This window comes from Apodemus sylvaticus, chromosome 6, assembly GCF_947179515.1.
Source record: "Apodemus sylvaticus chromosome 6, mApoSyl1.1, whole genome shotgun sequence".
NCBI lineage: Eukaryota > Metazoa > Chordata > Mammalia > Rodentia > Muridae > Apodemus > Apodemus sylvaticus.
Window position 1 is genome coordinate 53999209 of NC_067477.1, and position 13177 is coordinate 54012385.

A 13177-nucleotide genomic window follows, 5' to 3' on the forward strand; every position below is an offset into this window, starting at 1 on the left:
ACACCACTCCCCTTCTGCCCCTTCTACACATCCCTTCTCTGCTGTCTCCGCCCCTTTCCATCAGATGTGGTAGACCTGCCCCACCTCTGGCACAGAGAAGATCCTACTTCCTGATATTCTCTAGAGAACTGACAGGAGCAAGGCATTCGAGAATTGGCAGGATCAGGTCATTTGAGACCTGGCAGCAGCAGGGCATTCAAACAGGCAGAAGCAGGGCATTCCAGAACCAGCATCAATAGGGCATTCGAGATCCATTAGTAGCAGATCATTTGAGAACTAGCAGCCTGCAGGGCATTTGACTCTTGCCAAGTCTGCCAGAGGGGAGACTCTATCACCTATAGTTCCTGGAGAATCAGCTGTTTGCAGGGCATTGGACAGAAAGAGAATCCCAAGAGTACAGAAACACAGGCCTGCAGGACAGAGAAGATAGAGACAGCAAGACCAACTAACACCATAGATAATGAGATGGCCAAAGGCAAACACAAGATCATTACCAACAGAAACCAAGGCAACATGGCACCAACAGAACCCAGTTCTCCCACAACAGCAAGTCCTGTATACTCCCTCACATCAGAAAAGCAAGAACTAGATTTGAAATCATATCTCATATCGCTGATGGAGGACTTCAAGAAGGGCATAAATAACTCCCTACCTAAAGAAAGAGATGCCCATGAACATACAAGAAGACTTCAGAACTCCAAATAGACTGGAACAGAACAGAAATTCCTCCCATCACATAATAATCAAAACACCAAATGCACTAAACAAAGAAAGAATATTAAAAGCAGTAAGAGAAAAAGGTCAAGTAACATATAAAGGTAGACCTATCAGAATTACACCAGACTTTTTACCAGAGACTATGAAAGCCAGAACAGCCTTGGCAGATGTCATACAGACCCTAAGAGAACATAAATGTAAGCCCAGACTACCATACCCAGCAAAACATTCAATTACCATAGACAGAGAAAACAAGACATTCCATGACAAAAGCAAATTTACATAGTATCTTTCCACAAATTCAGCTCTGCAAAGGATAATGGGTGGAAAACACCAACACAAGGCAGCAAACCACACCATAGAAAAGTCAATAAGGTAATCTTTCAACAAACTCAATAGAAGATAGCTACACAACCAGAATTTCACCTTTAACTAAGAAGATAACAGTAAGCAACAATCACTTTTCCTCACTATCTCTTAATATCAATGGTCTCAATTCCCCTATAAAAAGACAAAGACACACTGGATATGTAAACAGGACCAACATTTTGCTGCATACCAGAAAGCCACCTCAGTGACAAAGACAGTCACTATTTAAGAGACAAAGGTTGGAAAACAATTTTCCAAGCAAATGGTCCCAAGAAACAAGCTGGAGTAGCCATTCTTATATCAGATAAAATTGACTTTCAACCAAAAGCTGTCAAAAAAAATAAGGAGGAACATTTCATACTGGTCAAAGAAAAAGTCTTCCAAGATGAACTCTCAATTCTGAACATCCATGCTCTGAACCCATATTCATAAAAGAAACTTTAATTAAGCTCAAAGCACACATTGCACTCCACCCAATAATAGTGGGAGACTTCAACACCCATAGTCAAAAATGGACAAATCATGGAATCAGAAACTAAACAGAGATACAGTGAAACTAACTGAAGTTATGGACCAAATGGATCTAACAGATAGTTATAGAACATTCCACCCTAAAGTAAAAGAATATACCATTTTCCCAGAACCTCATGGTACCTTCTCCAAAATTGAACATATAATTGGTCATGGGCCTCAACAGATACAGAAATATTGAAATTATTCCATGTATCTTATCAGATCACCATGGCCTAAGACTGGTCTTAATCTCAAACAAAAGGAATGGAAAACACACAAACACATGGAGTTTGAACAATGCTCTTTCTTCTCAACGATAGCTTGGTCAAGGAAGAAACAAAGAAAGACATTAAAGACTTTTTGGAACTCAATGAAAATGAAGACACATCATACCAAAATTTATAGGACACCATGAAAGCAGTGCTAAGAGGAAAACTCATAGCTCTGAGTGTCTCCAAAAAGAGAATGGAAAGAGCTTATACTAACAGCTTGACAGTATACTTGAAAGCTCTAGAACAAAAGGAAGCAAATACCCCCAAGAGGAGGAGACGGCAGGAAATAATCAAACTTAGGGCTGAAATCAACCAAACAGAAACAGAAAGAACTATACAAAGAATCAACAAAAGAAGGAGCTGTTTTTTTTAAAAAATCAACAAGATAGTTCAACCCTTAGCCAGACTAACCAGAGGGCACAGAGACAGTATACAAATTAATAAAATCAGAAATGAAAAGGGAGACATAACAACAAAAACTGCGGAAATTCAAAAAGTCATCAGATCCTACTACAAGAGTTTATACTCAACAAAGTTTGAAAACCTGGATGAAATAGACAACTTTCTAGATACATACCAGGTGCCAATGTTAAAACAGGATCAGATAAACCATCTAAATAATCCCATAAGTCCTGAGGAAATAGAAGCAGTCATTAATAGTCTCCCATCAAAAATAAGCCCAAAACCAGATGGGTTTAGTGGGAAATTCTATCAGATCCACAAAGAAGAGTTAATACTGATACTCTTCAAAAATTTCCATGAAATAGAAACTCAAGAAACACTACCTAACTCAATCTACGAAGCACAGTAATACCTATACTTAAACCAAACAAAGACCAAACAAGGAAGGAGAACTTCAGATCAATCTGCCTCATGAACATTGATGCAAAAATACTGAACAAAATCTTGGCCAACCAAATCCAACAACACATCAAAACTATAATTCACCACGATCAGGTAGGCTTCTTCCCAGGAATGCAGGGATGGTTCAATATATGGAAATTGATCAGTGTAATCCACTACATAAACAAACTAAAGGAAAAAAAAAAACCACATGGTCATTTCATTAGATGCTGAAAAGTCTTTTGACAAAATCCAGCATCCCTTCATGTTAAAAGTCTTGGAGAGATTGGGAATCCAAAGCCCATACCTAAATGTAGTGGAAGCAATATACTGCAAACTGGTAGTGAACATCAAGGTAAACCGAAAGAAACTTGAAGCAATCCCACTAAAATTGGGGACTAGACAAGGCTGCCCACTTACTCCCTATCTATTCAATATGGTACTTGAAGTCCTAGCTAGAGCAATCAGGCAGCAAAAGGAGGTCAAAGGTATACAAATTGGTAAGGAAGAAGTCAAAATATCACTATTTGCAGATGATATGATAGTATACTTAAGCGACCTCAAGAATTCTACCAGAGAACTCCTAAAGCTGATAAACAACTTCAGCAAAGTGGCTGGATATAAAATTAACTCAAGCAAATTAGTAGCCTTCCTCTATTCAAAGGATAAACAAGATGAGAAAGAAATTAGGGAAATGACACCCTTCATATTAGTTCCAAATAATATTTCATACCTAGGTATGACTCTAACAAAGCCAGTGAAAGATCTATATGACAAGAACTTTAAGCTTCTGAAGTAAGAAATCGAAGAAGGTCTCAGAAGATGAAAAGATCTCCAATGTTCATGGATTGGCAGGATCAGTATTGTAAAAATGGCCATCTTGCCGAAAGCAATCTACAGATTCAATGCAATCCGCATCAAAATCCCAAATCAATTCTTCATAGATCTAGAAAGAGCAATTCTCAAATTCATCTGGAATAACAAAAAAAGCCAGGATAGCAAAAGCTATTCTCCACAACAAAAGATCTTCTGGGGGAATCACCATCCCTGACCTCAAGCTCTACTACAGAGAAATAGTGATAAAAACTGGTATTGGTATACAGACAGGCAGGAAGATCAATGGAATAGGATTGAAGACCCAGGAAAGAACCCACACACATATGGTCACTTGATATTTGACAAAGGAGCTAAAAACATCCAGTGGAAAAAAGACAGCATTTTTAACAAATGGTGCTGGATCAACTGGAGGTCTACATGCAGAAAAATGCAAATTGATCCATTCTTATCTCCTTGTACAAGGCTCAAGTCCAAGTGGATTAAGGATCAACACATAAAGCCAGACACACTGAAGCTTATAGAGGAGAAAATGGGGACAAATCTTGAACACATGGGCACAGGGGAAAAGTTCCTGAACAGAACACCAACCAATAGCTTATGTTCTAAGAACAAGAATCAACATATGGGACCTCATAAAATTGCAAAGCTTCTGTAAGGCAATGGACACGGTCAACAGGACAAAATGGCAACCAACAAACTAGGAAAAGATCTTTACTAACCCTACATACTACAGAAGGCTAATATCTAATGTATACAAAGAACTCAAGAAGTTAGTCTCCAGAGAATCAAATAACCCTATTAAAAATGGGGTACAGAGATAACAGGGAATTCTCAACTGAGGAAACTCGAATGGCTCTAAAGCACCTAAAGAAATGTTCAGCATCATTAGTTATCAGGGAAATGTAAATCAAAACAACACTGAGACCTCACACCAGTCAGAATGGCTAAGATGAAAAACTCAGGGGACATCAGATGCTGGAGAGGATGTGGGGAGAAAGGAACACTTCTACATTGTTGGTGGGATTGCAAGCTGGTAAAATTGCTCTGGAAATCAGTTTGGTGATTCCTCAGAAAATTATACATAGTATTACCTGAGGACCCAGCTATACCACTCCTGGGCATATACCCAGAAGATGCTCCTACATGTAATAAGGACACATGCTCTGCTAGGTTAATAGCTGTCTCATTTATAATATCCAGAAGCTGGAAAGAACCCAGATGTCCCTTAACAGAGGAATGGATACAGAAATTGTGGTATATATACACAGTGGAGTACTATTCAGCTATTAAAAACAATGAATTTATGAAATTCTTAGGCAAATGGATGGAACTAGAAAGTGTCATCCTGAGCGAGGTAACCCAATCACAAAAGAACACACATGGTATGCACTCACTGATAAGTGGATGTTAGCCCAAAAGCTCAAAATAAACAAGTTACAATTCACCCAGCACAGGAAGCAGGAGGACTTAAGTGAGGGTGCTTTTGTTCCTCTGAGAAAGGGAACAAAATAGTCACAGGAGCAATTAGGGAGACAATGTGTGGAACAGAGACTGAAGTAAAGGCCACCCAGAGACTGCCGTGCCTGTGCATTCATCTTATAAACAGTTACCAAACTCCGACACTATTATGGATGACAAGAAGTGCATTCCAAATGCGCATGCCATGGTTGTCTCCGGAAGGGCCCTGTCAGAGCCTTGCACTTATAGAGTCAGATGCTAGCAGCCAACCATTGGTCTGGGTGTGGGTTCCCCAATGGAGGAGTTGGAGGGTGGTCCAGAGGAGCTGAAAGGGTTTACAGTCCCTTGGGAAGAACAACAATTTTGGCCACCCAGACAATCTAGGACTCCCAGGGACTAAAACCTCAATCAAGGGGTACACATGTTTCTAGCCAAAAATGTGGTAGAGGAAGGCCTTGTAGGGCATCAGTGGGAGGAGTGGTCCTCAGTCAGGTGAATGCTCAATAGGTGCCCCTACAAAGGGAAATGGAGGTGGGGGTGAAAGGTGGGAGTGGGTTGGGTGGAGGGGTGTCAGGGTGTGGGAGGAAGGGTTGAAGGTTTTGGGGGAAGGGAAAACTGGGAAAGGTTTTACCATTTGAAATGTAAATGAAGATTATATTCAATTAAAAAAAAGAATATCTTTGACAAAACAAAAGAAATAGCATATATGTATTGTGATATGAAACTTCACTGGTGACCTGGACATTCATGACCACAGCATGACAGGAGTACAGTGTTTTCTGTCATGGCGCCTTATGACTCAGTTCTCATTCCTCTAGAAATATGTGGTGTTTCATGTACATAAGATAAGATGCAGTCAACTTCTTTTCTTTTTCTTTTTTCTTTTTGTTTGTTTGTTTGCTTTCCCAGACAGGGTTTCCCTGTGTAGCCCTGGCTGTCCTGTAACTCACTCTGCAGACCAGGCTGGCCTCGAACTCAGAAATCTGCCTGCCTCTGCCTCCCAAATGCTGGGATTAAAGGCATGTGCCACCATCTTGTAGTCAACTTCTTCAAGACTTGCTAAGTCATGTCTCTGCTCCTGCTGATCCCAAAGGGCAGGAACTCAGATGACTAGAGCTCTTCACTCTTATAATTATGACTTCATGAACTATTGGGCACAGACTTCCTTGATTCTGAATGAGGTCTAAGACACATTCTCCTCTCCTCACACGGACTCTATGAACCCCCACACTACAGGAGTGACATCTCTGCCATTGCTGAACAAATTATCTCCCTCACTATAGGGAGAGAAAAAGCCATTCTCTCTCAGTTAGGGTTAGTACCCATGACTGTTCTATTCATACCATCCACTGGGACTAATTACAGAATGCTTCTCTTCTTATCCTGTGGTACATGCGCACCAAAAGAAAACAAGAAAGCAAAGAGAACTAATGAAATAATCACCTAGTATGAGCTTTAATGATACCAGTTTGACTAAAGAGTCTTGCTCTGTGTAATAATGTATCTGTCAACTAGAGGTCACATTTACAATAGTGGTCCTGTAATTCTTAAGGGAGAGGAAATATTCCCATTGTCTAGTGTTAGCATAGCTGTCATAACATCTAGCATAATGTGCTAGTTTTACATGTGTGGTAATATTATCTTCTCTCAATTGTATAAAAGTCTAATAGATACCATTATGAATAGTGCATAGTCTTTGGTACTGATAAGAAATATGTTACTTCAAAATGGAACTGATCAAACCACCAAGGTTTGGGCTTTAAAATACTCATCTGAGTATTTTACTAGAAAGTTCAGAAGGGACTATCAAAATTCACTAACCAAAGGGCAGTCTTTTCATTACGTGATGCACAGTATTGGATTTCTATTTGCAGAAGAGTAAAACTAACTCCCTTTTTTCATCAGTTACAAAATTCAACTGAAATTAGATTAAAGACTCATGGAAGACATGAAACATTTGGAGAAAAACAAGGGAAATAATTTAGGATGTTGGCAAGAGCAAGAATTTTGGCACAGACCAGAAAACGTATAGCCAACAAAGCAAAAGTAGACAAATGGTATTTTATCAAGTTAAAGGACTCTTGTGAGGCAAAGGAAATAACAGAGTGAAGAGATGTCATAGCAAATGGGAGACAGTCTCTGTAAGCTATAGAACTGAAGAAGGGTTGATAGGCAAAATAGAAGGAACTACAGAAACACATTAGCAAGGAACATATGACCTATTTTAGAAATGGGCAATTTGTCTGCACAGACATTTCTCAAAACTAGCCAAAATGAATGTTGAAGTACAAATTCAAATTTTCACAATGAAAGTAATAAAGGTTGGCAAGGGCTCAAAGAAGGCATGTAAACTCTTAGTGTGAATTTAAAATAGTGTAGCCAGTATAGAAAACATTTCATTTCATGAAAAAACAAATATGTTACTTATTTTACATATTCATTATACTATATTAGACCATACTCATAAAGGTTTACTTTCAGTGAAGTGCATTACATAAGCTGTTTCACATGTTTCTGGTTGTCATATCCCTTCATTGCACCAGAGGCCATGCTAAGTGATTGACTAAAGATGTCTACGTTTGTATAAACACACCCCATAATATTTACATATTGATATTTTATTCTCCCCTGGTGAAATAAGCCAATTCAAGTCAAATTAAAATATAGAATGGAAAATTTATTGAAAAGTCAATCTTGGGTGGATTTGCTAGTCCCAAGGAATGAGGTCAGGGAAGTCACCATGAGGAGGGCAACAGAGCAGGGGAGGAAGAAACAGAGGAAAAGAGCATGCTCACACAGACACAGGGAGGAAAAGAGCATGCTCACACAGACACAGGGAGAAAATGGGAGGGGGAGTGAGAGAGGAGACCAAAAATGTCTGCATTATATAGGAAAGACTTTCTGGGAGAGGGGAAACCCAGCCCCTGGGCTAGAAAGTTCAGAATAGAGGCTTAGGTATGCCACTCATGTCCAGTAACATGTAGGAACTGAGGGATACTGGGTAAACCTGGAGGCCAGGTCCACTTTGGTTTACAAAATATGCTCCTTACCAATTTGTCTTGGATCTGAATCCGAACACATATGACAAGTCACTCAGTGATACATCTTTTATAAAATATTTTGCCATTAAATTATGAGTGACTATATTGATATATCATGTTGATAGTCATGCCAATGTATGTACTAATTTGTTATAACACTATAATATTTTAGCCTTTTGTTTTAATAATTATTCTCCCAATTGATATATATATATATATCATTCATATATATATTAATTTTTCCAATCCTCTATAAATATTTATCATAAACATCTGCTTAGATGTTGATTATCTAGAAAAAAATCTGTCAGGCTATGCTATAAGTAAGGGTAATGAAGGGTAGTCTGCTGGCATTATCCAAGAGAAACAAGGTTGCAGGTAAAGGACTATATATCACTTAAGCAGTGATACATCCACAAACCCTTCTTCTCTAACAATGTATCCTTAGCAGAACTATTTAATGTCTTTTCTCAATAAATTGGCTTCAATAAAAGGTTTTCACAGGAGCCTTTCTTTCCTTGTGTTAGTCCAGGTTCACTGGCAAATCAGCACCAAGTCTAGATTAACTATGTAATGAATTTGTCAGAGACACTATCTGTGAGAGAAAATGCAGAGAAAGCTGGCTGAGAGTGAGAGAGCTGCTAGACATCTATGCAGGACAAATCTCAAGTAAAAGAGAGGAAGAAGCAGGGATTGGTGGAAACATGTTAGACTTCAACTAGTCCTAAGAAGAGTAGGCATACTAGGGAGTATTTATCAAACTTGTCTTCTGGTGGTATCCATACCACCTGGGAGTACTCTTTATATAACCCCCCTGCCCAGACAACCAGTACCTAGGAGCCATGGTCTTGGGTTAAACTTGGTGATGGGTTGTAGGGTAAAGAGCGGTGCCTTGGTCAATTGCACTCTCTGTTCTCAGAATATGAGATGCTCACACTCACCACTGCCATGCTTCCGCCAAGGCTATTTGCTTTACCTCCAAGAAGCTCCTAGCCATTCTCTGAACACTCAGCCCACATGCCCACACCACACCCTACTCCTCTCTGGCTGGGTCTTACCTGTGGCAGCACTCATCACAGTGCAATGTAACTGAGAATTTATCACATCACATTCTCTATTGGGTTATAAATCAACAAGGGAAATACTAAAATCTCCAATTCACAGAGACCATGTGATATTAATTTTTATTCTTTTAGCTGCTGTTTTACTCAGTAATAGATAATACAGCGAAGGCAAGTATTAATTTATTAATCCAGTACTAAATATATAGACTTATTTATTTTTGGTAAAGGAATAAATTAATTAGCTCTGAGTGCCTCTGCCCTGTGTGTATGCATTGCTATGATGGAAGTCAAATGGAAAAAAAAAACAGAGGAAAGAGTCCAAAGATATCACAAGAGAATATATTTCATATAAACATTGACATTCAAAGACATCCCAAGGAAAGCTGTGAAGGAAGGTGAACCTAAAATTTTATATAGGAACTTGGAGAAAGGTGCCACAAAACCTGTCAAAAGGGCATAGCGCAGTTAAAGAACAAGCCACAAGAGGGCAAAGGCACTAAGGATAAATTACAGGAGGCAGATAAATGCAACAAGAAGACACAATTCCACAATGAGTCACCCAGTACCCTCAGAGCTCTCAGGGACAAAACCATCAACCAAAGAGTACACATGGAGTTACCAATGGCTCCAGACTCATAGGCAGCAGAGGATGGTCTTGTTAGACACCAAAGGGAAGAGAGGCCCTTGGTCCTGGAAAGACGTGATGCCTTAGTGTTGAGAAATTCCAGGACAGGGAAGCAGAGAGGGTTGATTGGGAAAGGGGAGATGGCTTATGGGATGTTCAGGGGAGGGAGATACCAGGAAAGGGGATAAGATTTGAAATGTAAATAAAGAATATATCTAATAGGAAAAAAAATAGAGAGAGAGACAATTCCAGCCAGACACTAAACAAAGGAGGTGAATGAACAGCCAAGAAACCCAGATGGGACAGTTTCAAAACAAGGAAGAGAGAGCTGACACAGAGCCGGAGCTCAGCAATCAGACTAGCTGTGACATCGTGGTTTGAACAACAGATTTGGGAGAAAGGGTTGTGATGTTGTGACAAGGGGGGAAAAAGTGGGATTGATGAATGATTCATAGAATTTGGTTCAAGGGGAAACTAAAACCATGCCTTTGCTCATGACTCAACACATGTGGTCCTGTGCTTCTTTCAATACATCAGCAAAGAGCAGAGGATGCAGGTTTTTGAAGAATTGTGAGATTTGGATGAATGAAATAAAACCAAATGTTACAGGAATAGTGTTAAAAATTTTCTACCATGTGACAGTGAAACACATATTTCAGGGGTAATCAAGTTTTAAAGGCCACGTGAGGAAGATGCTGAGGCACTAGGAGACACTAGCCATTGTGGAATATGTGTACAATGATCAAGCAATTTTGGACTAGAAGAATATGCTAACAGGGGAGTTCTATGGGAACACATTCCAGCCTTACAAGGCAGCAGATCCCACAACACTAGAGCTACATCCAGAAAATTAGAACTCATAATAGATGAAATGAGGCAGACTCTGACTCCAGTGGCCTCCAATTAAGCACACTCTGGTTCATAAAGTATTCTTGAAAAAATTTTCAATACATGCTCTCCCCCAGAACTTCAATCAGAACTCACTGAAGTCATCCAGCAAGCAGTGCTATACTGGGCCCCAAACGTGATGGTGTGCTTGTTGCCATCTACTTCCTGTGGTGTGTACACCCAAGAGCAGGAACATGACTGTGAGAACAGTGAAGAAGTCTGTTGAAAAGGTGACTGGTTGCCAGTAGTCATTCGGTTTTACTGGTGTCATTTGATTGTATTGAGGATACTAAGCTTGTGAAGCAGATAATTATATCAGAAATCACCAGTTCCTTAACCAACACAGTAAATGACAACTAAACGACAAACATGGAAGGAACATCCTATCCTATTGAGTTCAGAGACCCATTCTATGTGGTACAAGAAATCTTCAAGGTTACACAGAAAGATGATGATAATGCACACAATAAGAAATATTCTGCAGTCCACCATGTGAGATCATAGCCCATATCCTGCAAAAATAATTGATAGTATTTGTGTCTAGTGTTGGACATCACGAATAAGCCTTTTTGCATAACTGGTGTGCAGCTATTGAAGAGATCAGGCAACAAATGTGAACACTGCATGGCTGAGGAGGGAGTAGAGACTGAGGAAAATGAGGACTTTATTTGTAGAACAGGCATAAATTTGATCCTTTATCTACTAGAACGAAAACATTTCTTCTACTAACAAATGAGGAGAGAGAGAGAGACAGAGACAGAGACAGAGACAGAGAGACAGAGAGAATAAAATGAAACAAGGAGCAGGTAGACAGAGTGAGAACTCATTCTAGGGAACTAATGCAAAGTGTCCTGAAGGTTCTGGAATAGTCTCTGTATGGCCGATCCCTGGTCACTAGTCACCAGCAGTCTCCTTACTCATGATAGACTGAGCATCCCCAGAACTTACGACCACAGCTGTGAAGGAGGCTGTTGTTCCCCTCAAGGACCAGGATGCTTACTGAGGGTAACTACTGGAAAAGGTAGTTCTTTCCATGACTATTGATTTCCTGGCATACCTGACTGCCTTATTCTTATTCTTGTCCTTGTTTCTAGTCTGAGGTCCTTTCAAGCAATTACAAGAAAATATCTTGGTTTCTAGCCCATGGCTTTGACACTGTTGGTGTCCAAAACTGTCACAATCAAAGGAACTTGGTTGGAACCACCACAGAGGCAGCTGGATCATCACTCTAAACTTTGAGTAACTGAAGTCAGTGTTCACATGGGAAAGAGAGCTGGAAATACACTTTATTCAAAGAAAACACACAGAGAGGAAAACTCACTGCTTCTTGATGGAGACCTTGTGTTTTGTAGACATGTCTGGAAAGAAACTACTGGGCTTTGATTTCCATTATAAGCTTAAATCTGATTACCATGGTTTAAATTACAAGGTTTTTATTGCATCATTTTAAAGAAAAAGAATGATACATGCTTTGCTTTACGCTATACCAATGAACTTCTTATTTAGTGGTGGACTTTCTGACAACTTCCACCCTTGGGAAAGAAATCCACAGTCAGAAGTAAGAAAACATATCTTTCAAGGTTAACATCGTGGTTATAAAAGCATGTACTTAACCCCTAGGGCCAGGGCTATAATGAATTTTCTTATGACAATATTTTTAACAAGCATTCTTGTCTAGTTTCCCAACTCAAAGTAGGTGAAAAAAATTACAAACTGAAAAATAGGCAAAGAAGTGTTGGAAGTAGTCAGAAACATAGAAATGAAGGCTGACAGTCTGAGAGAGAAAGCAGAGGCAAGGGAACCAAAAGGCATTTGCAGAGGAGAATTGCCACTCAGGACAAGAAGGCTCTTACAATATCAATAAAATATACAAGTTGTGTTCAGCATTGCCAGTTGAAGAGGCAACGTGCATCAGTGGGATTCTTTCATATTAAAGTGTGTATGCTCCCAGTTCTTTCTATCTCATCATTGAAATGATGCAGTGAATGTTGTCATTTTGCTTTGCTATACATGGAAGAAAAAGTACTAAAAAAAAAGTGAAGTAAAAATCTTGTCTTTGAGCTATTGTATATACTTTTCCATCTCTATATCAGAGACAAGAATCTTAAACCAAAATGTTAAAAAATATATTGGGTGCTTCCGGAGAGTGGAAAAGGAGGATACAGGGCGATAGGAAGTGGGACATAGCTCATAGGAAAATGGGAAGGATCCCTTTAATTAGGAAGCAGCGAGGAAGGATAATAACTAGAGAGAAGGTAGGAGGAGAAATAAGGAACACTAAGGATGTTTGAAAAAATCCATAAGCATATTAATTTATATTTACCTAAAATTTACCTAAAATAGATCTAAGGTTGTGTAAATATATCCATACTTGGGCTAACAATAATCCCTTCAAGAGCCATAGACTATTTAAGAAAAATCCAGCACCAGCTATGAAAAACCCCCTTTTGAATTGTAGGACAGGATAGTTCAAGGGAATCCCAAAACCATGTACGCCATTGCTGTTACCCTTGGTTGTCTTCCAGGGATTTAAGACATATCCCTAGTGCT

The 13177-nt window shown here is 39.4% G+C and overlaps 1 pseudogene; it reads left to right on the forward strand.

Moving 5' to 3' along the window:
* The first annotated feature begins 8382 nt into the window (after positions 1-8382).
* On the forward strand, positions 8383-11131 carry LOC127687913 (pumilio homolog 3-like; annotated as a pseudogene).
* The last annotated feature ends 2046 nt before the right edge of the window (positions 11132-13177 follow it).